Source organism: Eleutherodactylus coqui, chromosome 13 (assembly GCF_035609145.1).
Source record: "Eleutherodactylus coqui strain aEleCoq1 chromosome 13, aEleCoq1.hap1, whole genome shotgun sequence".
NCBI classification, from domain to species: domain Eukaryota; kingdom Metazoa; phylum Chordata; class Amphibia; order Anura; family Eleutherodactylidae; genus Eleutherodactylus; species Eleutherodactylus coqui.
Window position 1 is genome coordinate 85,511,143 of NC_089849.1, and position 26,663 is coordinate 85,537,805.

At 48.3% G+C, this 26,663-nt stretch overlaps 3 non-coding genes across 3 annotated transcripts; all 3 read right to left on the reverse strand.

Annotated features, from left to right (window-relative positions):
- Positions 1–6,593: 6,593 nt before the first annotated feature.
- Positions 6,594–6,700, reverse strand: LOC136588803 (U6 spliceosomal RNA). The gene has a single exon (XR_010787613.1). It is a non-coding gene; the product is annotated as a U6 spliceosomal RNA (small nuclear RNA).
- A 9,006-nt stretch (positions 6,701–15,706) lies between these two features.
- On the reverse strand, positions 15,707–15,813 carry LOC136588804 (U6 spliceosomal RNA). The gene has a single exon (XR_010787614.1). It is a non-coding gene; the product is annotated as a U6 spliceosomal RNA (small nuclear RNA).
- An 8,549-nt stretch (positions 15,814–24,362) lies between these two features.
- Positions 24,363–24,469, reverse strand: LOC136588874 (U6 spliceosomal RNA). The gene has a single exon (XR_010787676.1). It is a non-coding gene; the product is annotated as a U6 spliceosomal RNA (small nuclear RNA).
- Between the last annotated feature and the right edge of the window lie 2,194 nt (positions 24,470–26,663).

Below are 26,663 nucleotides of genomic sequence, written 5' to 3' on the forward strand. Positions count from 1 at the left end.
TTAAACAATACGTTGTATCTATGTAATCTTTGACCTGCCCAGATGGGCGGATGTGTTAAACTCTTAAAACAGGCTACACGCCGATCATTAAAGTTAGAATTGAGGAAGCTATGCATGCTGAACCTCGTGTCAGTGTGGAAACTTCTTATGCGCATTATCAATTCAGAATTAATATGGAAGGGTGTAAACATTCCAAATTGAGTAAGCCGTGATTCCGCAAAGGAATTCTACGACAGTGGCACCCCAGATGGGACTGTGATCGATAGGCTCCGAAGAAATCGGACACAAGGCACGGACATGGACAACCTTGGACTTAGCGGGCCCACCAAATACACGGTAAGATAAATTAATTATCTATACCTGTGTGGCTAACTCCGGGCTTGCCTATGTGCCGTGCCAGGCCGATAGATTTGGAGACGCACGACGACAGGTACTTCTTTAAGGCTCGATCACATGATAAGAACCTGTCATAAGATATAAAGGAATGTTTACATGCCTGTTGTGTTGAGAGTACTGGTCGAGTGGCGAGGTCAGTAGCTGCCTTAAGGGGGGGGTTGACCCTGCGCAGGTGTCCCGATTACTCCGTCCAGGTTTGGTTACAAAACCTAAGAGTAAGGGACCTGTGAGGGTAGTTTGACGGAAAGGCTGTCCTGCTCTGGTCTGGTTTGGTTACAAAGCCTAAGAGTAAGGAAGCCGTCAAACGTCTGGGCAGGTATCGCTACTTCGGTAAAGTCTGGTAAAAGGCTTCCGAAGAAAGGGAACTGACAGACCGGATCCCGAGGGGCAGTAAGACTAAAGCCAGCCGTACTGGTGCTCTGTCTATTTGTGTGTGTCCACAAATATTTGTTTATCGTTTAAATGTCCACGCAACATGCCGGTGTTACAACACCCCTGGTCCAGTTACCTTGCCGCCTCTGGAAAAGGGAAGTGGGAATAATCAGCTTGTAGCTCTTTCCTTCCAGACTAATATATATGATCATGCACTTACTAATGAGACAGGGGTTTAGTCATATTGATCAGTAATTAGATAGTCCTGACTTTGCACTCTTGTTGATGAATCGAGGTAACGTCAAGAAGGCGGGGTTCTATACAAGTTATGCAGTGTTTACCTGAAATAGTGAAAGTCGCACCTCTCCTAACCTGATTATATTTGTCACCTTTATAGTCATCCTAATTTCTGTTTGTTGTTGCATACAGTGTATACCGACCCTGATGACTACCTGGTCCACCTGTCCCACTACGACGTCCAACAAAAAGCCCACTGTCAGCGCAAACGTCGTCATCATGGATCCAGAATACGATGATGTCGAACCATCCTATACCCTCATGACAGCAATAGCTCCAGTGTACAACACAATGCGAGTCTAGGGTCAGCGGTGGGGGTGGGACGGAGCAGGGCGAGTTTAGTGAAACAGATAGTTTCAAGGGGGGTCTGTGGTGGAAGCCCAGTATATATCTATATGGATCGGTGGGCCTTGGCAGTAGACAGTTGTCAATTTAATATTCTGTATACATATTTGCTTTCTGTCTTGCTACAAATATAATGTTCTTACAGTTATGCAATAGGTACTTCCGCTTATATGAAATATCTGTTTTATAAACTCTGCTGGATGGAATTTAGCACGCAACCAAGATATAAATATATCTGTTTGTCCGGTTGCATGGGTGATTAAAGGAACTAGGAAGTAGACAATGAACCGAATCTGAGACAAGCTTCCGCTTTCAAGTTACCGCGAAAATTTCCCCAGCAACTTTACTGGAAACGTATGCAAATAACATGGAAGGTTTGTGCAATTTATAGTTCATGATGTAACATCCAATCATATCGAAGGAACCACACGTGGCTCCAAGACAACCCACTCATCTCATCCACCACCTGATGGACAATCACAGATGACCGGAGGATGGAAGAATTGCAAGATGCTTATCCAATAATTAAACAATACGTTGTATCTATGTAATCTTTGACCTGCCCAGATGGGCGGATGTGTTAAACTCTTAAAACAGGCTACACGCCGATCATTAAAGTTAGAATTGAGGAAGCTATGCATGCTGAACCTCGTGTCAGTGTGGAAACTTCTTATGTGCATTATCAATTCAGAATTAATATGGAAGGGTGTAAACATTCCAAATTGAGTAAGCCGTGATTCCGCAAAGGAATTCTACGACAGTATCCAAGCTAGAGACGGTACAACAGGGTACTAGAGCCTCCATGCCCGCCCGTATCACATCTTGTATACAAGCTAGAGGCAGTACAACAGGGTACTAGAGCCTCCATGCCCACCCGTATCACATCTTGTATCCAAGCTAGAGGCGGTACAACAGGGTACTAGAGCCTCCATGCCCGCCCGTATCACATCTTGTATCCAAGCTAGAGGCGGTACAACAGGGTACTAGAGCCTCCATGCCTGTCTGTATCACATCTTGTATCCAAGCTAGAGGCAGTACAACAGGGTACTAGAGCCTCCATGCCCACCTGTATCACATCTTGTATCCAAGCTACAGGTGGTACAACAGGGTACTAGAGCCTCCATGCCTGCCTGTATCACATCTTGTATCCAAGCTAGAGGTGGTTAAACAGGGTACTAGAGCCTCCATGCCTGATTGTATCACATCTTGTATCCAAGCTAGAGGCAGTACAACAGGGTACTAGAGCCTCCATGCCCGCCCGTATCACATCTTGTGTCCAAGCTAGAGGCGGTACAACAGGATACTAGAGCCTCCATGCCCACCTGTATCACATCTTGTATCCAAGCTAGAGGCGGTACAACAGGGTACTAGAGCCTCCATGCCCGCCTGTATCACATCTTGTATCCAAGCTAGAGGCGGTACAACAGGGTACTAGAGCCTCCATGCCCGCCCGTATCACATCTTGTATCCAAGCTAGAGGCGGTACAACAGGGTACTAGAGCCTCCATGCCCGCCAGTATCACATCTTGTATCCAAGCTAGAGGCGGTACAACAGGGTACTAGAGCTTTCATGCCCACCCGTATCACATCTTGTATCCAAGCTAGAGGTGGTACAACAGGGTACCAGAGCCTCCAAGCCCACCCCTATCACTTTTTATATCCAAGCTAGAGGCGGTAGAACAGGGTACTAGAGCCTCCATGCCTGTCTGTATCACATCTTGTATCCAAGCTAGAGGCGGTACAACAGGGTACTAGAGCCTTCATGCCCGCCCGTATCACATCTTGTATCCAAGCTAGAGGCAGTACAACAGGGTACTAGAGCCTCCATGCCCGCCCGTATCACATGTTGTATCCAAGCTAGAGACGGTACAACAGGGTACTAGAGCCTCCATGCCCGCCCGTATCACATCTTGTATCCAAGCTAGAGGCAGTACAACAGGGTACTAGAGCCTCCATGCCCACCCGTATCACATCTTGTATCCAAGCTAGAGGCGGTACAACAGGGTACTAGAGCCTCCATGCCCGCCCGTATCACATCTTGTATCCAAGCTAGAGGCGGTACAACAGGGTACTAGAGCCTCCATGCCCACCTGTATCACATCTTGTATCCAAACTAGAGGCAGTGCAACAGGGTACTAGAGCCTCCATGCCCACCCGTATCACATCTTGTATCCAAGCTAGAGGTGGTACAACAGGGTACCAGAGCCTCCAAGCCCACCCCTATCACTTTTTATATCCAAGCTAGAGGCGGTAGAACAGGGTACTAGAGCCTCCATGCCTGTCTGTATCACATCTTGTATCCAAGCTAGAGGCGGTACAACAGGGTACTAGAGCCTTCATGCCCGCCCGTATCACATCTTGTATCCAAGCTAGAGGCAGTACAACAGGGTACTAGAGCCTCCATGCCCGCCCGTATCACATGTTGTATCCAAGCTAGAGACGGTACAACAGGGTACTAGAGCCTCCATGCCCGCCCGTATCACATCTTGTATCCAAGCTAGAGGCAGTACAACAGGGTACTAGAGCCTCCATGCCCACCCGTATCACATCTTGTATCCAAGCTAGAGGCGGTACAACAGGGTACTAGAGCCTCCATGCCCGCCCGTATCACATCTTGTATCCAAGCTAGAGGCGGTACAACAGGGTACTAGAGCCTCCATGCCCACCTGTATCACATCTTGTATCCAAACTAGAGGCAGTGCAACAGGGTACTAGAGCCTCCATGCCCACCCGTATCACATCTGGTATCCAAGCTAGAGGCAGTGCAACAGGGTACTAGAGCCTCCATGCCCACCTGTATTACATCTTGTATCCAAGCTACAGGTGGTACAACAGGGTACTAGAGCCTCCATGCCTGTCTGTATCACATCTTGTATCCAAGCTAGAGGCAGTACAACAGGGAACTAGAGCCTCCATGCCCACCCGTATAACATCTGGTATCCAAGCTAGAGGCAGTGCAACAGGGTACTAGAGCCTCCATGCCCACCCGTATCACATCTTGTATCCAAGCTACAGGTGGTACAAAAGGGTACTAGAGCCTCCATGCCTGCCTGTATCACATCTTGTATCCAAGCTAGAGGTGGTACAACAGGGTACTAGAGCCTCCATGCCTGTCTGTATCACATCTTGTATCCAAGCTAGAGGCAGTACAACAGGATACTAGAGCATCCATGCCCACCTGTATCACATCTTGTATCCAAGCTAGAGGCGGTACAACAGGGTACTAGAGCCTCCATGCCCGCCTGTATCACATCTTGTATCCAAGCTAGAGGCGGTACAACAGGGTACTAGAGCCTCCATGCCCGCCTGTATCACATCTTGTATCCAAGCTAGAGGCGGTACAACAGGGTACTAGAGCCTCCATGCCCGCCTGTATCACATCTTGTATCCAACCTAGAGGCGGTACAACAGGGTACTAGAGCCTCCATGCCTGTCTGTATCACATCTTGTATCCAAGCTAGAGGTGGTACAACAGGGTACTAGAGCCTCCATGCCTATCTGTATCACATCTTGTATCCAAGCTAGAGGTGGTACAACAGGGTATTAGAGCCTCCATGCCTGTCTATATCACATCTTGTATCCAAGCTAGAGGCGGTACAACAGGGTACTAGAGCCTCCATGCCCACCTGTATCACATCTTGTATCCAAGCTAGAGGCGGTACAACAGGGTACTAGAGCCTCCATGCCCGCCCGTATCACATCTTGTATCCAAGCTAGAGGCGGTACAACAGGGTACTAGAGCCTCCATGCCCGCCTGTATCACATCTTGTATCCAAGCTAGAGGCAGTACAACAGGGTACTAGAGCCTCCATGCCTGTCTGTATCACATCTTGTATCCAAGCTAGCGGTGGTACAACAGGGTATTAGAGCCTCCATGCCTGTCTATATCACATCTTGTATCCAAGCTAGTGGCGGTACAACATGGTACTAGAGCCTCCATGCCCGCCCGTATCACATCTTGTATCCAACCTAGAGGCGGTACAACAAGGTACTAGAGCCTCCATGCCCGCCCGTATCACATCTTGTATCCCAGCTAGAGGCGGTACAACAGGGTACTAGAGCCTCTATGCCCGCCTGTATCACATCTTGTATCCAAGCTAGAGGCGGTACAACAGGGTACTAGAGCCTCTATGCCTGCCTGTATCACATCTTGTATCCAAGCTAGAGGCGGTACAACAGGGTACTAGAGCCTCTATGCCCGCCTGTATCACATCTTGTATCCAAGCTAGAGGCGGTACAACAGGGTACTAAAGTCTCCATGCCTGCCTGTATCACATCTTGTATCCAAGCTAGAGGCGATACAACAGGGTACTAGAGCCTCCATGCCTGCCTGTATCACATCCTGTATCCAAGCTAGAGGCGGTACAACAGGGTACTAGAGCCTCCATGCCCGCCTGTATCACATCTTGTATCTAAGCTAGAGGCGGTACAACAGGGTACTGGAGTCTTCGTACAAGGCATCAGTTTTCCGCAATAAGGGTGGTTTCACACAGGCAAGAAAATCGTGCGATTTTCGCCTGATGCGATAGTCAGTAAAAAAGCAGATTATGAAACCAACGGTTTCCTTCCCATCTGTGATGTTTTCACTGATGTGATGTTGAGAGAACAAAAAATAACGGCTGCTCTATCTTTCTGCGATGTGCGATTCTTTTTATCTCCCAGGTTTCGCTATGGAGCCGCTCCTTTTTATCGCCTCGCAATGCAACAAGATTGTGTTGCGATGCAATTTTGATAATGGAAAGTCCTATTCATTTTCGCAATAAAAAATTGTACATTTTTTATCGCGCAATTTTATTGTGGCCGTCAGCACTGCGATGGGAGATTATTCTAAAAAAAAAGCATTGCTGGCAACCAAATATTGCAGACACAAAATAGGGGGTCGCCCGTGTGAAAGTCGCCTAAATGATCCTTTTACTCCGATATTGTAATCACTCACTTATAACAACGTTACAATCACACAGACAAAAGTGTCATCCCACAACTTCTGGGGGGGGTTACACTGTACGTGGTTATGGCGCCTCGGGTACATTTGCTGTATGCCTGTAGTCACATGGCACAAAAAATACACCTTTTAGTGGTGGCACCGTGAGACAATTATTATTATTACTCCAAGTTAAAACCTATAAGGAGAAAAAAATGTTATGTTAGAATTTTTTTTTTAATTCTAATTGAAGAATCGGTGCAAAAATATGGAACGCCTCACGAATTTGCGTGTCATCCTTGCGCAGGGGCCATGCTAATCTTCTCTGTATCGTTCCAATTTTAGTATATGTGCTGCCGAAGCAAGCACGATACTGCAGACAGCCCCGGCGGTATTTATGGTCCCGCGGGAGAGAAGTTCTTACATTGTGGAGAGATTACTTTTATAAATTAAAAATAATGTATCCTGCTGTGATATTTTACCTAATATGTCATGCCTGTAATAATAAAACCCATTAATACAGAGTATTTTGGCCAAACTGAAGAGCATTTTGTGACAATGTTATATGCAAATGAGAAGAAGCCGCAGTGCATGCTGGGAAGAATGCTGGTCTCGGAATACGGACCTTGTACCACAGAAGGCGCAGCTGGTGTGGAATGTACTGCGGATGACTGCAGCGTTCTGCTTCCATCAGGAGAGCAGCTGCTCACTGCTGCACCACTGGCTGACGGTCACATTAGGACGTGATTGCCGGCTCACGCCTACTGCTGCTGGACGTGGCGCTATAGCATTAGGGCTGGGCGTGCAGCAGTGCAGCGCCTTCTGCCCACCGGTCTGCCCTGGCCGGAGTACAGCGATGCGTGCCCTTACCTATCAGCTGACAAGTGTGCTCGGCCGCACACACAAGGGGGTCACAGGAATGTCCCACAACATTGTCACACTTCCGTGGCTGCCAGGTCAAATTTATCACCAAGATAACATGTATGGGACCATCTGGGAGACCAACTTCTACAACCTACAACTTTGCATGATCTAAAGGTTCAGTTACATAGCAAATGTGGAGCAATATGCCACAGGATACCATACAGAACCTGTATGCCGCCATGCCCGCCAGTATCACATCTGGTATACAAACTAGAGGCAGTGCAACAGGGTACTAGAGCCTCCATGCCCACCCGTATCACATCTGGTATCCAAGATAGAGGCAGTGCAACAGGGTACTAGAGCCTCCATGCCCACCTGTATTACATCTTGTATCCAAGCTACAGGTGGTACAACAGGGTACTAGAGCCTCCATGCCTGTCTGTATCACATCTTGTATCCAAGCTAGAGGCAGTACAACAGGGAACTAGAGCCTCCATGCCCACCCGTATCACATCTGGTATCCAAGCTAGAGGCAGTGCAACAGGGTACTAGAGCCTCCATGCCCACCCGTATCACATCTTGTATCCAAGCTACAGGTGGTACAACAGGGTACTAGAGCCTCCATGCCTGCCTGTATCACATCTTGTATCCAAGCTAGAGGTGGTACAACAGGGTACTAGAGCCTCCATGCCTGCCTGTATCACATCTTGTATCCAAGCTAGAGGTGGTACAACAGGGTACTAGAGCCTCCATGCCTGTCTGTATCACATCTTGTATCCAAGCTAGAGGCAGTACAACAGGGTACTAGAGCCTCCATGCCAGCCCGTATCACATCTTGTATCCAAGCTAGAGGCAGTACAACAGGATACTAGAGCATCCATGCCCACCTGTATCACATCTTGTATCCAAGCTAGAGGCGGTACAACAGGGTACTAGAGCCTCCATGCCCGCCTGTATCACATCTTGTATCCAAGCTAGAGGCGGTACAACAGGGTACTAGAGCCTCCATGCCCGCCCGTATCACATCTTGTATCCAAGCTAGAGGCGGTACAACAGGGTACTAGAGCCTCCATGCCCGCCCGTATCACATCTTGTATCCAAGCTAGAGGCGGTACAACAGGGTACTAGAGCCTCCATGCCCGCCTGTATCACATCTTGTATCCAACCTAGAGGCGGTACTACAGGGTACTAGAGCCTCCATGCCTGTCTGTATCACATCTTGTATCCAAGCTAGAGGTGGTACAACAGGGTATTAGAGCCTCCACGCCTATCTATATCACATCTTGTATCCAAGCTAGAGGCGGTACAACAGGGTACTAGAGCCTCCATGCCCACCTGTATCACATCTTGTATCCAAGCTAGAGGCGGTACAACAGGGTACTAGAGCCTCCATGCCGGCCTGTATCACATCTTGTATCCAAGCTAGAGGCGGTACAACAGGGTACTAGAGCCTCCATGCCCGCCCGTATCACATCTTGTATCCAAGCTACAGGTGGTACAACAGGGTACTAGAGCCTCCATGCCTGTCTGTATCACATCTTGTATCCAAGCTAGAGGCAGTACAACAGTGTACTAGAGCCTCCATGCCCGCCCGTATCACATCTTGTATCCAAGCTAAAGGCGGTACAACAGGGTACTGGAGCCTCCATGCCCGCCCGTATCACATCTTGTATCCAAGCTAGAGGTGGTTTAACAGGGTACTAGAGCCTCCATGCCTGTATCACATCTTGTATCCAAGCTAGAGGCAGTACAACAGGGTACTAGAGCCTCCATGCCTGTCTGTATCACATCTTGTATCCAAGCTAGAGGTGGTACAACAGGGTACTAGAGCCTCCATGCCTGTCTATATCACATCTTGTATCCAAGCTAGAGGCGGTACAACAGGGTACTAGAGCCTCCATGCCCACCTGTATCACATCTTGTATCCAAGCTAGAGGCGGTACAACAGGGTACTAGAGCCTCCATGCCCGCCCGTATCACATCTTGTATCCAAGCTAGTGGCGGTACAACAGGGTACTAGAGCCTCCATGCCCGCCTGTATCACATCTTGTATCCAAGCTAGAGGCAGTACAACAGGGTACTAGAGCCTCCATGCCTGTCTGTATCACATCTTGTATCCAAGCTAGCGGTGGTACAACAGGGTATTAGAGCCTCCATGCCTGTCTATATCACATCTTGTATCCAAGCTAGTGGCGGTACAACAGGGTACTAGAGCCTCCATGCCCACCTGTATCACATCTTGTATCCAAGCTAGAGGCGGTACAACATAGTACTAGAGCCTCCATGCCCGCCCGTATCACATCTTGTATCCAACCTAGAGGCGGTACAACAAGGTACTAGAGCCTCCATGCCCGCCCGTATCACATCTTGTATCCCAGCTAGAGGCGGTACAACAGGGTACTAGAGCCTCTATGCCCGCCTGTATCACATCTTGTATCCAAGCTAGAGGCGGTACAACAGGGTACTAGAGCCTCTATGCCTGCCTGTATCACATCTTGTATCCAAGCTAGAGGCGGTACAACAGGGTACTAGAGCCTCTATGCCCGCCTGTATCACATCTTGTATCCAAGCTAGAGGCGGTACAACAGGGTACTAAAGTCTCCATGCCTGCCTGTATCACATCTTGTATCCAAGCTAGAGGCGGTACAACAGGGTATTAGAGCCTCCATGCCTGCCTGTATCACATCTTGTATCCAAGCTAGAGGTGGTACAACAGGGTACTAGAGCATCCATGCCTGTCTGTATCACATCTTGTATCCAAGCTAGAGGCGGTACAACAGGGTACTAGAGCCTCCATGCCCGCCCGTATCACATCTTGTATCCAAGCTAGAGGCGGTACAACAGGGTACTAGAGCCTCCATGCCCGCCTGTATCACATCTTGTATCCAAGCTAGAGGCGGTACAACAGGATAATAGAGCCTCCATGCTCACCTGTATCACATCTTGTATCCAAGCTAGAGGCGGTACAACAGGGTACTAGAGCCTCCATGCCCGCCTGTATCACATCTTGTATCCAAGCTAGAGGTGGTACAACAGGGTACTAGAGCCTCCATGCCTGCCTGTATCACATCTTGTATCCAAGCTAGAGGCGGTACAACAGGGTACTAGAGCCTCCATTCCCGCCGTATCACATCTTGTATCCAAGCTAGAGGCGGTACAACAGGGTACTAGAGCCTCCATGCCCGCCTGTATCACATCTTGTATCCAAGCTAGAGGCGGTACAACAGGGTACTAGAGCCTCCATGCCTGCCTGTATCACATCTTGTATCCAAGCTAGAGGCGGTACAACAGGGTACTAGAGCATACATGCCTGTCTGTATCACATCTTGTATCCAAGCTAGAGGCAGTACAACAGGGTACTAGAGCCTCCATGCCCGTCCGTATCACATCTTGTATCCAAGCTAGAGGCGGTACAACAGGGTACTAGAGCCTCCATGCCTGCCTGTATCACATCTTGTATCCAAGCTACAGGTGGTACAACAGGGTACTAGAGCCTCCATGCCTGCCTGTATCACATCTTGTATCCAAGCTAGAGGCGGTACAACAGGGTACTAGAGCATACATGCCTGTCTGTATCACATCTTGTATCCAAGCTAGAGGCATTACAACAGGGTACTAGAGCCTCCATGCCCGTCCGTATCACATCTTGTATCCAAGCTAGAGGCAGTGCAACAGGGTACTAGAGCCTCCATGCCCACCCGTATCACATCTTGTATCCAAGCTACAGGTGGTACAACAGGGTACTAGAGCCTCCATGCCTGCCTGTATCACATCTTGTATCCAAGCTAGAGGTGGTACAACAGGGTACTAGAGCCTCCATGCCTGCCTGTTTCACATCTTGTATCCAAGCTAGAGGTGGTACAACAGGGTACTAGAGCCTCCATGCCTATCTGTATCACATCTTGTATCCAAGCTAGAGGCAGTACAACAGGGTACTAGAGCCTCCATGCCAGCCCGTATCACATCTTGTATCCAAGCTAGAGGCAGTACAACAGGATACTAGAGCATCCATGCCCACCTGTATCACATCTTGTATCCAAGCTAGAGGCGGTACAACAGGGTACTAGAGCCTCCATGCCCGCCTGTATCACATCTTGTATCCAAGCTAGAGGCGGTACAACAGGGTACTAGAGCCTCCATGCCCGCCCGTATCACATCTTGTATCCAAGCTAGAGGCGGTACAACAGGGTACTAGAGCCTCCATGCCCGCCCGTATCACATCTTGTATCCAAGCTAGAGGCAGTACAACAGGGTACTAGAGCCTCCATGCCCGCCTGTATCACATCTTGTATCCAACCTAGAGGCGGTACTACAGGGTAATAGAGCCTCCATGCCTGTCTGTATCACATCTTGTATCCAAGCTAGAGGTGGTACAACAGGGTATTAGAGCCTCCATGCCTATCTATATCACATCTTGTATCCAAGCTAGAGGCGGTACAACAGGGTACTAGAGCCTCCATGCCCACCTGTATCACATCTTGTATCCAAGCTAGAGGCGGTACAACAGGGTACTAGAGCCTCCATGCCGGCCTGTATCACATCTTGTATCCAAGCTAGAGGCGGTACAACAGGGTACTAGAGCCTCCATGCCCGCCCGTATCACATCTTGTATCCAAGCTACAGGTGGTACAACAGGGTACTAGAGCCTCCATGCCTGTCTGTATCACATCTTGTATCCAAGCTAGAGGCAGTACAACAGTGTACTAGAGCCTCCATGCCCGCCTGTATCACATCTTGTATCCAAGCTAGAGGCGGTACAACAGGGTACTAGAGCCTCCATGCCCGCCCGTATCACATCTTGTATCCAAGCTAGAGGCGGTATAACAGGGTACTAGAGCCTCCATGCCTGTATCACATCTTGTATCCAAGCTAGAGGCAGTACAACAGGGTACTAGAGCCTCCATGCCTGTCTGTATCACATCTTGTATCCAAGCTAGAGGTGGTACAACAGGGTATTAGAGCCTCCATGCCTGCCTGTATCACATCTTGTATCCAAGCTACAGGTGGTACAACAGGGTACTAGAGCCTCCATGCCTGCCTGTATCACATCTTGTATCCAAGCTAGAGGCGGTACAACAGGGTACTAGAGCATACATGCCTGTCTGTATCACATCTTGTATCCAAGCTAGAGGCATTACAACAGGGTACTAGAGCCTCCATGCCCGTCCGTATCACATCTTGTATCCAAGCTAGAGGCAGTGCAACAGGGTACTAGAGCCTCCATGCCCACCCGTATCACATCTTGTATCCAAGCTACAGGTGGTACAACAGGGTACTAGAGCCTCCATGCCTGCCTGTATCACATCTTGTATCCAAGCTAGAGGTGGTACAACAGGGTACTAGAGCCTCCATGCCTGCCTGTTTCACATCTTGTATCCAAGCTAGAGGTGGTACAACAGGGTACTAGAGCCTCCATGCCTGTCTGTATCACATCTTGTATCCAAGCTAGAGGCAGTACAACAGGGTACTAGAGCCTCCATGCCAGCCCGTATCACATCTTGTATCCAAGCTAGAGGCGGTACAACAGGGTACTAGAGCCTCCATGCCCGCCTGTATCACATCTTGTATCCAACCTAGAGGCGGTACTACAGGGTACTAGAGCCTCCATGCCTGTCTGTATCACATCTTGTATCCAAGCTAGAGGTGGTACAACAGGGTATTAGAGCCTCCATGCCTATCTATATCACATCTTGTATCCAAGCTAGAGGCGGTACAACAGGGTACTAGAGCCTCCATGCCCACCTGTATCACATCTTGTATCCAAGCTAGAGGCGGTACAACAGGGTACTAGAGCCTCCATGCCGGCCTGTATCACATCTTGTATCCAAGCTAGAGGCGGTACAACAGGGTACTAGAGCCTCCATGCCCGCCCGTATCACATCTTGTATCCAAGCTACAGGTGGTACAACAGGGTACTAGAGCCTCCATGCCTGTCTGTATCACATCTTGTATCCAAGCTAGAGGCAGTACAACAGTGTACTAGAGCCTCCATGCCCGCCCGTATCACATCTTGTATCCAAGCTAGAGGCGGTACAACAGGGTACTAGAGCCTCCATGCCCGCCCGTATCACATCTTGTATCCAAGCTAGAGGCGGTATAACAGGGTACTAGAGCCTCCATGCCTGTATCACATCTTGTATCCAAGCTAGAGGCAGTACAACAGGGTACTAGAGCCTCCATGCCTGTCTGTATCACATCTTGTATCCAAGCTAGAGGTGGTACAACAGGGTATTAGAGCCTCCATGCCTATCTATATCACATCTTGTATCCAAGCTAGAGGCGGTACAACAGGGTACTAGAGCCTCCATGCCCACCTGTATCACATCTTGTATCCAAGCTAGAGGCGGTACAACAGGGTACTAGAGCCTCCATGCCGGCCTGTATCACATCTTGTATCCAAGCTAGAGGCGGTACAACAGGGTACTAGAGCCTCCATGCCCGCCCGTATCACATCTTGTATCCAAGCTACAGGTGGTACAACAGGGTACTAGAGCCTCCATGCCTGTCTGTATCACATCTTGTATCCAAGCTAGAGGCAGTACAACAGTGTACTAGAGCCTCCATGCCCGCCCGTATCACATCTTGTATCCAAGCTAGAGGCGGTACAACAGGGTACTAGAGCCTCCATGCCCGCCCGTATCACATCTTGTATCCAAGCTAGAGGCGGTATAACAGGGTACTAGAGCCTCCATGCCTGTCTGTATCACATCTTGTATCCAAGCTAGAGGCAGTACAACAGGGTACTAGAGCCTCCATGCCTGTCTGTATCACATCTTGTATCCAAGCTAGAGGTGGTACAACAGGGTATTAGAGCCTCCATGCCTGTCTATATCACATCTTGTATCCAAGCTAGAGGCGGTACAACAGGGTACTAGAGCCTCCATGCCCACCTGTATCACATCTTGTATCCAAGCTAGAGGCGGTACAACAGGGTACTAGAGCCTCCATGCCCGCCCGTATCACATCTTGTATCCAAGCTAGAGGCGGTACAACAGGGTACTAGAGCCTCCATGCCCGCCTGTATCACATCTTGTATCCAAGCTAGAGGCAGTACAACAGGGTACTAGAGCCTCCATGCCTGTCTGTATCACATCTTGTATCCAAGCTAGCGGTGGTACAACAGGGTATTAGAGCCTCCATGCCTGTCTATATCACATCTTGTATCCAAGCTAGAGGCGGTACAACAGGGTACTAGAGCCTCCATGCCCACCTGTATCACATCTTGAATCCAAGCTAGAGGCGGTACAACATGGTACTAGAGCCTCCATGCCCGCCCATATCACATCTTGTATCCAACCTAGAGGCGGTACAACAAGGTACTAGAGCCTCCATGCCCGCCCGTATCACATCTTGTATCCCAGCTAGAGGCGGTACAACAGGGTACTAGAGCCTCTATGCCCGCCTGTATCACATCTTGTATCCAAGCTAGAGGCGGTACAACAGGGTACTAGAGCCTCTATGCCTGCCTGTATCACATCTTGTATCCAAGCTAGAGGCGGTACAACAGGGTACTAGAGCCTCTATGCCCGCCTGTATCACATCTTGTATCCAAGCTAGAGGCGGTACAACAGGGTACTAAAGTCTCCATGCCTGTCTGTATCACATCTTGTATCCAAGCTAGAGGCGGTACAACAGGGTACTAGAGCCTCCATGCCTGCCTGTATCACATCCTGTATCCAAGCTAGAGGCGGTACAACAGGGTACTAGAGCCTCCATGCCCGCCTGTATCACATCTTGTATCTAAGCTAGAGGCGGTACAACAGGGTACTGGAGTCTTCGTACAAGGCATCAGTTTTCCGCAATAAGGGTGGTTTCACACAGGCAAGAAAATCGTGCGATTTTCGCCTGATGCGATAGTCAGTAAAAAAGCAGATTATGAAACCAACGGTTTCCTTCCCATCTGTGATGTTTTCACTGATGTGATGTTGAGAGAACAAAAAATAACGGCTGCTCTATCTTTCTGCGATGTGCGATTCTTTTTATCTCCCAGGTTTCGCTATGGAGCCGCTCCTTTTTATCGCCTCGCAATGCAACAAGATTGTGTTGCGATGCAATTTTGATAATGGAAAGTCCTATTCATTTTCGCAATAAAAAATTGTACATTTTTTATCGCGCAATTTTATTGTGGCCGTCAGCACTGCGATGGGAGATTATTCTAAAAAAAAAGCATTGCTGGCAACCAAATATTGCAGACACAAAATAGGGGGTCGCCCGTGTGAAAGTCGCCTAAATGATCCTTTTACTCCGATATTGTAATCACTCACTTATAACAACGTTACAATCACACAGACAAAAGTGTCATCCCACAACTTCTGGGGGGGGTTACACTGTACGTGGTTATGGCGCCTCGGGTACATTTGCTGTATGCCTGTAGTCACATGGCACAAAAAATACACCTTTTAGTGGTGGCACCGTGAGACAATTATTATTATTACTCCAAGTTAAAACCTATAAGGAGAAAAAAATGTTATGTTAGAATTTTTTTTTTAATTCTAATTGAAGAATCGGTGCAAAAATATGGAACGCCTCACGAATTTGCGTGTCATCCTTGCGCAGGGGCCATGCTAATCTTCTCTGTATCGTTCCAATTTTAGTATATGTGCTGCCGAAGCAAGCACGATACTACAGACAGCCCCGGCGGTATTTATGGTCCCGCGGGAGAGAAGTTCTTACATTGTGGAGAGATTACTTTTATAAATTAAAAATAATGTATCCTGCTGTGATATTTCACCTAATATGTCATGCCTGTAATAATAAAACCCATTAATACAGAGTATTTTGGCCAAACTGAAGAGCATTTTGTGACAATGTTATATGCAAATGAGAAGAAGCCGCAGTGCATGCTGGGAAGAATGCTGGTCTCGGAATACGGACCTTGTACCACAGAAGGTGCAGCTGGTGTGGAATGTACTGCGGATGACTGCAGCGTTCTGCTTCCATCAGGAGAGCAGCTGCTCACTGCTGCACCACTGGCTGACGGTCACATTGGGACGTGATTGCCGGCTCACGCCTACTGCTGCTGGACGTGGCGCTATAGCATTAGGGCTGGGCGTGCAGCAGTGCAGCGCCTTCTGCCCACCGGTCTGCCCTGGCCGGAGTACAGCGATGCGTGCCCTTACCTATCAGCTGACAAGTGTGCTCGGCCGCACACACATGGGATCTTACGCTTTATTAAAACCTTACCAAACTCTTATAAATAACCGACACAGACACCAATATTGGATAAATAAGGCCGCGGTGTTTATTAACGGGGTTACAAACATTTGGGGAGAAATATAACCAATAATAACCATAACACTTGCTGTAAACTCTGTTTTACAGACCCAAGTTTATTAACCAATCAATAACCACAACAGTTCATGTAAACTCTGTCTTACAGACACGAGTTTACCACCACCAAACTCTCCCCAAGTTTACCTGCCCACCCGCCTAATGCGGGCGACAATCCCCCACCAGGCCATGGCATCCACTAATGACATGGCCCCCCCAACACCCGCAGCCTCCTCAATTATCTACACAAATCCATAATAAAAATATCCAACGCAATCTCTGACAAGTATACTATAACATTCCTATGCAATCCTGGAACCAAACCTTCCATATCAGCATGTCTAAAAAGAAAACATCCACTCCTGGCATGAGCTCTACCACCAGGTTAACCCTTCTCCGAATTCTCTCACTATATACAGACCTTGGCAATGACCATAATAAACTAGGAACAATATCTGAAAAAAACTATCACTGTATCTGGAACCTTGTTTAATGCTCCACATCTCCCTTTCAATGTCCCATGACATATCAATGTGTTCTCTTCTATGTCATTATCCCCTAAGTGTAAAATCAAAACATCTGGACAGGGCCCACGTGACACTCCAAACCCACGTGACTCTCCAAGCCCACGTGACTCTTTATACATCAGTTTAGCCATTAATCCACTCCACCTCATACCTCTGCTACCGCGCCAAAAAATTTCAAACTGTGATCTGTACAAACCCAAATTTTCAGAACAACAGTGATCCGCTGCCCTTCTCCAAGGCTAGTACACAAAGGAGGGTCCAACAATCCACACAATACTTTTCTTAACTCCTAAAATGAAAAAAGAATTAGTACACCATATTATTCAGGCGCATGTACAACTAAAACTGAGATGATCCCCATCTGTTTACTTTTTCTTCAATAAAACCGCACCTGTAAACCAATAAGCACCATTTTACATTAAAAGCAAGATAATGACTGTCCATCATCCCTGGCTCCCCGAAAACAAGACAGGGTCTTCTACTAATTTGCTCCACAAGATCTTACTTTGCCATGTATAACTGCCTAGCACTATTTACATTTACAGTTTTTTTTTTTTTTTAATTAACTTCAACTAGGGCTTAATTTTGGAATAGGGCTTAAAGTTCAAGCGTCCAGAAAAATCCTGCTAGGGTTTATTTCCGGGTAGGTTTTATCACCGGAGAAACAGGGTACATGGATCAACAAAGAACCTGGTGCTTGCAGGCATAGCCACATAAACACCTGCAAATTCCTAAGCAAGCATATATTCTCATGAAAATGAGCAAACAAGCGAATTCATACCCCTTTACCCATTTCGTCTTTTTTTTTTATTTTTTTTATTTTATTATTATTATTATAAAGCTCCCATGGTTGGACAAATCCTTAAGGCCCCAAAGTCAGATCTAAACAGCTGTACCTCATCTGCTGATCTACACACTTCAGGCAATACTTTCACCAACTTCCCTTGTAAGCTCAATGTGATAGCAGAGCGTTGATCAGCGGCATCAGCTACCGCCTTACAGCCTCTGATCAATCTCTCTACCTGAAAAACGATTAATAGGTACCAGATTATACCATCTTTGAAAGAAAGCCATACCCAACATTACCTTCCAAACTGAGCTATATGAGCGCTGCATCCTGAATGTTGGACTCTTCTTCCCTGAATTGCGCATCCGTAAACAAGACAATAAGATAGCAGCTGCATTAATCTCACACCGACCATCTCTAACATCAGTAAGAGGTTATATGTTAGACATAATCTGACTAGCATACGAATTAATTGGTGCTGACCGGCTCTTAGGGTGCGGGCAGACGAGCGTAGGCATATTTACGTTTGCACGAGTGCAACGTATAATCGCCCGAGCGATCGTTTTTCACCGATCACGACCAGAGCTAGAAAGCGTATTTTCGTTTGTTCCTACTTTGCAAATGGTCTTTTCGGCCATCGAATATGCGTTATCGCGTATTTCGGTCGCATATGTTCCGTTTTTTTTCGAATTGCCGTTTTTACGCGCCGTAAAATCGCCCATGTGAACGAATACATTCGAAATTATTGCCTCAGATGGTCACGTATATACGTTTGGTCGCAAAAACGCGCCGTTTATGCGCTCGTCTGCCCGCACCCTTAAAGTCAAAGATACCAACCATAGCACTAAATGCTGCTTTAGCTCCCTTGACATCCGCGCATGCGATGTATGGGACTTCCAACCGCATATCACCACACATGACCTGCGGGAATACCTGCGACCAATAATAATCACCTGTGAAGCCAAACAGGAGTGATCTGCTAACGGCTGCAACTCCCTCCATGTAATCGTCCTTCATACGTAATGTCTGACTAATTAAACCCATAAACTATACACCCCTGACATTGGCAATTAGAAAAACCATCACAATGCTATCAATTAAATAGCTAAAAACTCCAACCGAGTACACGGCCATACAATTTTCCCGTTCGCCAGCGGCACCCCAAAATCCTCCATCCTGGCCACATGCCCTCTAAAACTTGTGCATACCCTCATTACCATGATGCCCCATAAACAACAACCATCTATGTAGTGTATTACACCAACATCAGGGCATTCCTTCCTCACACCTACTGTAACAATGAGGATAGTCCTAAATAATAGTGGGATGCCTTAGATCCCATCGGTAACGCCAAACCGGAAACCAAAGAATTAACACCCCAACCAATAAGAAGTTATCCGAATACTGCATCACATGACCGAAGGGCCATAATAAAGCCAATGTAGTCACATGATGCATATCTTACTGCCAGCAGCTCAGGAGCGCCTCAGCATTCAGAGAAGACTGCTTGTGGGTAAGATAGATGATAAATAACCAGGAGGAGATAGACTCCTTCTGTGGCATCACCCTTAGGGCGCCCACCCACTGGCGATTTTTTTTTCTTTGCGTTTTGCGTTTTTCCTGCAGAGCAATTAGAATTGAATGTACTCCTGTCCACTGGCGTTTTGCGTTGCGTTGCGTTGCGTTTTTTAACATAGGAACTGTCAGTTGCATATGTGTCCTTATTTTTCTCCTAATGCACCCATGAAAGTCAATGGAAATTAACGGAAAAGCCGCGAAAATGCGGCAAAAAACGCCGCGAAAACGCGGCGTTTTTCACGCACGAAAATCGCAAACGCCAGTGGGTGGGCGCCCTTAAAGGGGACAACCTCAAATTGAAAATAAAGGGGGGGATCAAAATGACCGGCAACTCTGCCCTCAGCTATGTTCTTAGCAATTTAGCTAGATCAGGATCATAAACAACTGAAATTAACTTATTAACCCCTTCACAGCTGAGTCCCTTTAACTCATGCACATATAGGCCATACTGGGAGCCTTCTTTAATGAGCCGGGCCTACTTCCAATATGGTGGCCTCACTCTAGTCCTGCCCTATTGCAGGAAACTCTATTTCCTGGATGCAAGGAATTTGTACTGATTTCTGACTAAAACAACCATAAATGGATGAGAGCGGCACAATATGAGCCCTTATGGCAGTACCCACAGCTCTTACCTCAGTACCCACAGCTCTTACCTCAGTACCCACAGCTCTTATCTCAGTACCCACAGCTCTTATCTCAGTACCCACAGCTCTTACCTCCGTACCCACAGCTCTTACCTCAGTGCCCACAGCTCTTACCTCAGTACCCACAGCTCTTACCTCAGTACCCACAGCTCTTACCTCAGTACCCACAGCTCTTACCTCAGTACCCACAGCTCTTACCTCAGTACCCACAGCTCTTATCTCAGTACCCACAGCTCTTACCTCAGTACCCACACCTCTTACATCAGTGCCCACAGCTCTTACCTCAGTACCCACACCTCTTACATCAGTGCCCACAGCTGTTATCTCAGTACCCACAGCTCTTACCTCAGTACCCACAGCTCTTACCTCAGTACCCACAGCTCTTATCTCAGTACCCACAGCTCTTACCTCAGTACCCACAGCTCTTACCTCAGTACCCACAGCTCTTACCTCAGTACCCACAGCTCTTACCTCAGTACCCACAGCTCTTACCTCAGTACCCACAGCTCTTACCTCAGTACCCACACCTCTTACATCAGTGCCCACAGCTCTTACCTCAGTACCCACAGCTCTTACCTCAGTACCCACAGCTCTTACCTCAGTACCCACACCTCTTACATCAGTGCCCACACCTCTTACCTCAGTACCCACACCTCTTACCTCAGTACCCACAGCTCTTACCTCAGTACCCACAGCTCTTACCTCAGTACCCACACGGCTCCATTACCTCGATCCCATAAATGTAACCACACACCAAGGTAGTGAGGCGCCCCAAGGATGTCTAACAACCACCTAACTAGTTACACCGAGGTGACACAAACACCCCGGTAACCATCATTAACCATCTCTGTTCCTCCGGTCATCATTAGATTCTGATTATTTTTATAAGAAAGTAACAGTTATAAAACAACAAGTAATTATAAACCAGATCTGATTAACAGCAGCAGCCGCCTCAACCACAGACTGCGGGCAGTAGTTACCTCAGAGCTGATAGCTGACCAGTTATCTCACCGCTGACTGCCTGCATGCAGTGGTTACCTCAGAGCTGATAGCTGACCAGTTATCTCACCGCTGACTGCCTGCATGCAGTGGTTACCTCAGAGCTGATAGCTGACCAGTTATCTCACCGCTGACTGCCTGCATGCAGTAGTTACCTCAGAGCTGATAGGTGACCAGTTATCTCACCGCTGACTGCCTGCATGCAGTGGTTACCTCAGAGCTGATAGCTGACCAGTTATCTCACAGCTGACTGCCTGCATGCAGTGGTTACCTCACAGCTGATAAGTGACCAGTTATCTCACGTCTGACTGCCTGCATGCAGTAGTTACCTCAGAGCTGATAGCTGACCAGTTATCTCACCGCTGACTGCCTGCATGCAGTGGTTACCTCAGAGCTGATAGCTGACCAGTTATCTCACAGCTGACTGCCTGCATGCAGTGGTTACCTCAGAGCTGACAGCTGACCAGTTATCTCACCGCTGACAGATACCAAGCAGTGGTTAGAGCTGACAGTCTGCATGCAGTGGTCACCTCAGAGCTCAGTTACCTCAGAGCTCAACAGCCTAGTAAGGGTTATCACTAACACATTTAAAACTGACCAATCTACCTTAGGGGGCGCTCACATGACGGCCCCGATGCCCCGCACCCTGTGAGCCAAAGCCAGGAGCAGAGAGGAAGCATAATGGAAAGATTCCCATGTCCTCCCCATAATAGACCCGCTCCTGGCTCCGGACCGCCAAAAACTGAACACAAAAACCGCTGTGCGAAATCACTCCCAACTGGTACACAAGCTAAACCCTTCTATACACAGGTGCCAGTGACCAGGGGTACCACCTGGTAACCGGGGGTCTCACCACTTGTACAGCTTCACCTGTACCCTGCCATTACAGCAGCACAGGACTTGGCAGAGGGACCGTCGCCATCTTGTAGAGCTTCACCCGTACCCTGCACGCACAGCAGTACAGGACTTGGTGTTGGCATCTGGTGGCACTGTTCCTGCTGGCGTTGGCATCTGCTGGGCACTGTTCCCGCTGCCAGGTTTCAGTCGCCTCCGATCGGATGAAGGTAAAGGCAGCCTCTGCGTTTGCTTCGCTGGTAATTTTCTACTGACAAGTCCTCCTCAGATACAAGCGTTCACACAATGTCCTCTGCAGCTCCTCCTGGCCGGCACTGCTGACAAGTTCTAAGCTGAAGCGCAGGGGATTCCAGACATCTGTGAAACTGTTCCTAACTGACCACTTCATCCTCGCTGATGATCAGGCGCTGCAGAAAGTCCTTCATCTTCACAGAGGATCTGAAGCTGTGACAGGAATTGTGAGGGGAGCTGACAGGAATTGTGACAGGAACAGGGAGCTGTCACCTGGATGCTGCTTCCTTTCCAGCTGATGATGGCCCACATCTCTGCACCTCCATATATCACTGCTGCTCCTCTCAGCTTATTCCTCTGGACCAATCACCAGCCACTATCAGGCCACCAGATTCTGCCTGACAACCACAGGCATTTCCCGCCATTTTTCTTCAGCCAATCATGTGCTGCTGCCAACCAGTCCATCACTGGGCAGAACTCACTCTCTTCCATCTCATCTGACCCAGTAATGACCTTTGTAACATATCATGGTTAACCAGAAAACCTTCTCCATAGAAGGTGACATATCATCCATCCATCATGTATATAAAGCTCCCAGATCCCATGAGGCTTTCCCTCCTAACTGTCCCTCAAGCCTTACAAGGGGGTCACAGGAATGTCCCACAACATTGTCACACTTCCGTGGCTGCCAGGTCAAATTTATCACCAAGATAACATGTATGGGACCATCTGGGAGACCAACTTCTACAACCTACAACTTTGCATGATCTAAAGGTTCAGTTACATAGCAAATATGGAGCAATATGCCACAGGATACCATACAGAACCTGTATGCCGCCATGCCCGCCAGTATCACATCTGGTATACAAACTAGAGGCAGTGCAACAGGGTACTAGAGCCTCCATGCCCACCCGTATCACATCTGGTATCCAAGCTAGAGGCAGTGCAACAGGGTACTAGAGCCTCCATGCCCGCCTGTATCACATCTTGTATCCAAGCTAGAGGCGGTACAACAGGGTACTAGAGCCTCCATGCCCGCCTGTATCACATCTTGTATCCAAGCTAGAGGCGGTACAACAGGGTACTAGAGCCTCCATGCCTGTCTGTATCACATCTTGTATCCAAGCTAGAGGCAGTACAACAGGGTACTAAAGCCTCCATGCCCGCCCGTATCACATCTTGAATCCAAGCTAGAGGCGGTACAACAGGGTACTAGAGCCTCCATGCCCGCCCGTATCACATCTTGTATACAAGCTAGAGGCGGTACAACAGGGTACTAGAGCCTCTATGCCCGCCTGTATCACATCTTGTATCCAAGCTAGAGGCGGTACAACAGGGTACTAGAGCCTTTATGCCTGCCTGTATCACATCTTGTATCCAAGCTAGAGGCGGTACAACAGGGTACTAGAGCCTCCATGCCCGCCTGTATCGCATCTTGTATCTAAGCTAGAGGCGGTACAACAGGGTACTAGAGCCTCCATGCCCGCCTGTATCGCATCTTGTATCTAAGCTAGAGGCGGTACAACAGGGTACTGGAGTCTTCGTACAAGGCATCAGTTTTCCGCAATAAGGGTGGTTTCACACAGGCAAGAAAATCGTGCGATTTTCGCCTGATGCGATAGTCAGTAAAAAAGCAGATTATGAAACCAACGGTTTCCTTCCCATCTGCGATGTTTTCACTGATGTGATGTTGAGAGAACAAAAAATAACGGCTGCTCTATCTTTCTGCGATGTGCCATTCTTTTTATCTCCCAGGTTTCGCTATGGAGCCGCTCCTTTTTATCGCCTCGCAATGCAACAAGATTGTGTTGCGATGCAATTTTGATAATGGAAAGTCCTATTCATTTTCGCAATAAAAAATTGTACATTTTTTATCGCGCAATTTTATTGTGGCCGTCAGCACTGCGATGGGAGATTATTCTAAAAAAAAAGCATTGCTGGCAACCAAATATTGCAGACACAAAATAGGGGGTCGCCCGTGTGAAAGTCGCCTAAATGATCCTTTTACTCCGATATTGTAATCACTCACTTATAACAATGTTACAATCACACAGACAAAAGTGTCATCCCACAACTTCTGGGGGGGGTTACACTGTACGTGGTTATGGCGCCTCGGGTACATTTGCTGTATGCCTGTAGTCACATGGCACAAAAAATACACCTTTTAGTGGTGGCACCGTGAGACAATTATTATTATTACTCCAAGTTAAAACCTATAAGGAGAAAAAAATGTTATGTTAGAATTTTTTTTTTAATTCTAATTGAAGAATCGGTGCAAAAATATGGAACGCCTCACGAATTTGCATGTCATCCTTGCGCAGGGGCCATGCTAATCTTCTCTGTATCGTTCCAATTTTAGTATATGTGCTGCCGAAGCAAGCACGATACTGCAGACAGCCCCGGCGGAATTTATGGTCCCGCGGGAGAGAAGTTCTTACATTGTGGAGAGATTACTTTTATAAATTAAAAATAATGTATCCTGCTGTGATATTTTACCTAATATGTCATGCCTGTAATAATAAAACCTGTTAATATAGTGTATTTTGGCCAAACTGAAGAGCATTTTATGACAATATTATATGCAAATGAGAACAAGCCGCAGTGCATGCTGGGAAGAATGCTGGTCTTGGAATACGGACCTTGTACCACAGAAGGCGCAGCTGGTGTGGAATGTACTGCGGATGACTGCAGCATTCTGCTTCCATCAGGAGAGCAGCTGCTCACTGCTGCACCACTGGCTGACGGTCACATTAGGACGTAATTGCCGGCTCACGCCTACTGCTGCTGGACGTGGCGCTATAGCATTAGGGCTGGGCGTGCAGCAGTGCAGCGCCTTCTGCCCACCGGTCTGCCCTGGCCGGAGTACAGCGATGCGTGCCCTTACCTATCAGCTGACAAGTGTGCTCGGCCGCACACACAAGGGGGTCACAGGAATGTCCCACAACATTGTCACACTTCCGTGGCTGCCAGGTCAAATTTATCACCAAGATAACATGTATGGGACCATCTGGGAGACCAACTTCTACAACCTACAACTTTGCATGATCTAAAGGTTCAGTTACATAGCAAATATGGAGCAATATGCCACAGGATACCATACAGAACCTGTATGCCGCCATGCCCGCCAGTATCACATCTGGTCTACAAACTAGAGGCAGTGCAACAGGGTACTAGAGCCTCCATGCCCACCCGTATCACATCTGGTATCCAAGCTAGAGGCAGTGCAACAGGGTACTAGAGCCTCCATGCCCACCCGTATCACATCTTGTATCCAAGCTAGAGGCGGTACAACAGGGTACTAGAGCCTCCATGCCTGTCTGTATCACATCTTGTATCCAAGCTAGAGGCAGTACAACAGGGTACTAGAGCCTCCATGCCCGCCCGTATCACATCTTGTATCCAAGGTAGAGGCGGTACAACAGGGTACTAGAGCCTCCATGCCCGCCCGTATCACATCTTGTATCCAAGCTAGAGGCGGTACAACAGGGTACTAGAGCCTCTATGCCCGCCTGTATCACATCTTGTATCCAAGCTAGAGGCGGTACAACAGGGTACTAGAGCCTCCATGCCCGCCCGTATCACATCTTGTATCCAAGCTAGAGGCGGTACAACAGGGTACTAGAGCCTCCATGCCCGCCCGTATCACATCTTGTATCCAAGCTAGAGGCAATACAACAGGGTACTAGAGCCTCCATGCCCGCCCGTATCACATCTTGTATCCAAGCTAGAGGCGGTACAACAGGGTACTGGAGCCTCCATGCCCGCCTGTATCACATCTTGTATCCAAGCTAGAGGCGGTACAACAGGGTACTAGAGCCTCCATGCCCGCCTGTATCACATCTTGTATCCTAGCTAGAGGCGGTACAACAGGGTACTAGAGCCTCCATGCCCGCCCGTATCACATCTTGTATCCAAGCTAGAGGTGGTACAACAGGGTACTAGAGCCTCCATGCCCGCCTGTATCACATCTTGTATCCAAGCTAGAGGTGGTACAACAGGGTACTAGAGCCTCCATGCCTGTCTGTATCACATCTTGTATCCAAGCTAGAGGCAGTACAACAGGGTACTAGAGCCTCCATGCCCGCCCGTATCACATCTTGTATCCAAGCTAGAGGCGGTACAACAGGGTACTAGAGCCTCCATGCCCGCCCGTATCACATCTTGTATCCAAGCTAGAGGCGGTACAACAGGGTACTAGAGCCTCCATGCCCGCCTGTATCACATCTTGTATCCTAGCTAGAGGCGGTACAACAGGGTACTAGAGCCTCCATGCCCGCCCGTATCACATCTTGTATCCAAGCTAGAGGCGGTACAACAGGGTACTAGAGCCTCCATGCCCGCCTGTATCACATCTTGTATCCAAGCTAGAGGCGGTACAACAGGGTACTAGAGCCTCCATGCCTGTCTGTATCACATCTTGTATCCAAGCTAGAGGCGGTACAATAGGGTACTAGAGCCTCCATGCCTGTCTGTATCACATCTTGTATCCAAGCTAGAGGCAGTACAACAGGGTACTAGAGCCTCCATGCCCGCCCGTATCACATCTTGTATCCAAGCTAGAGGCGGTACAACAGGGT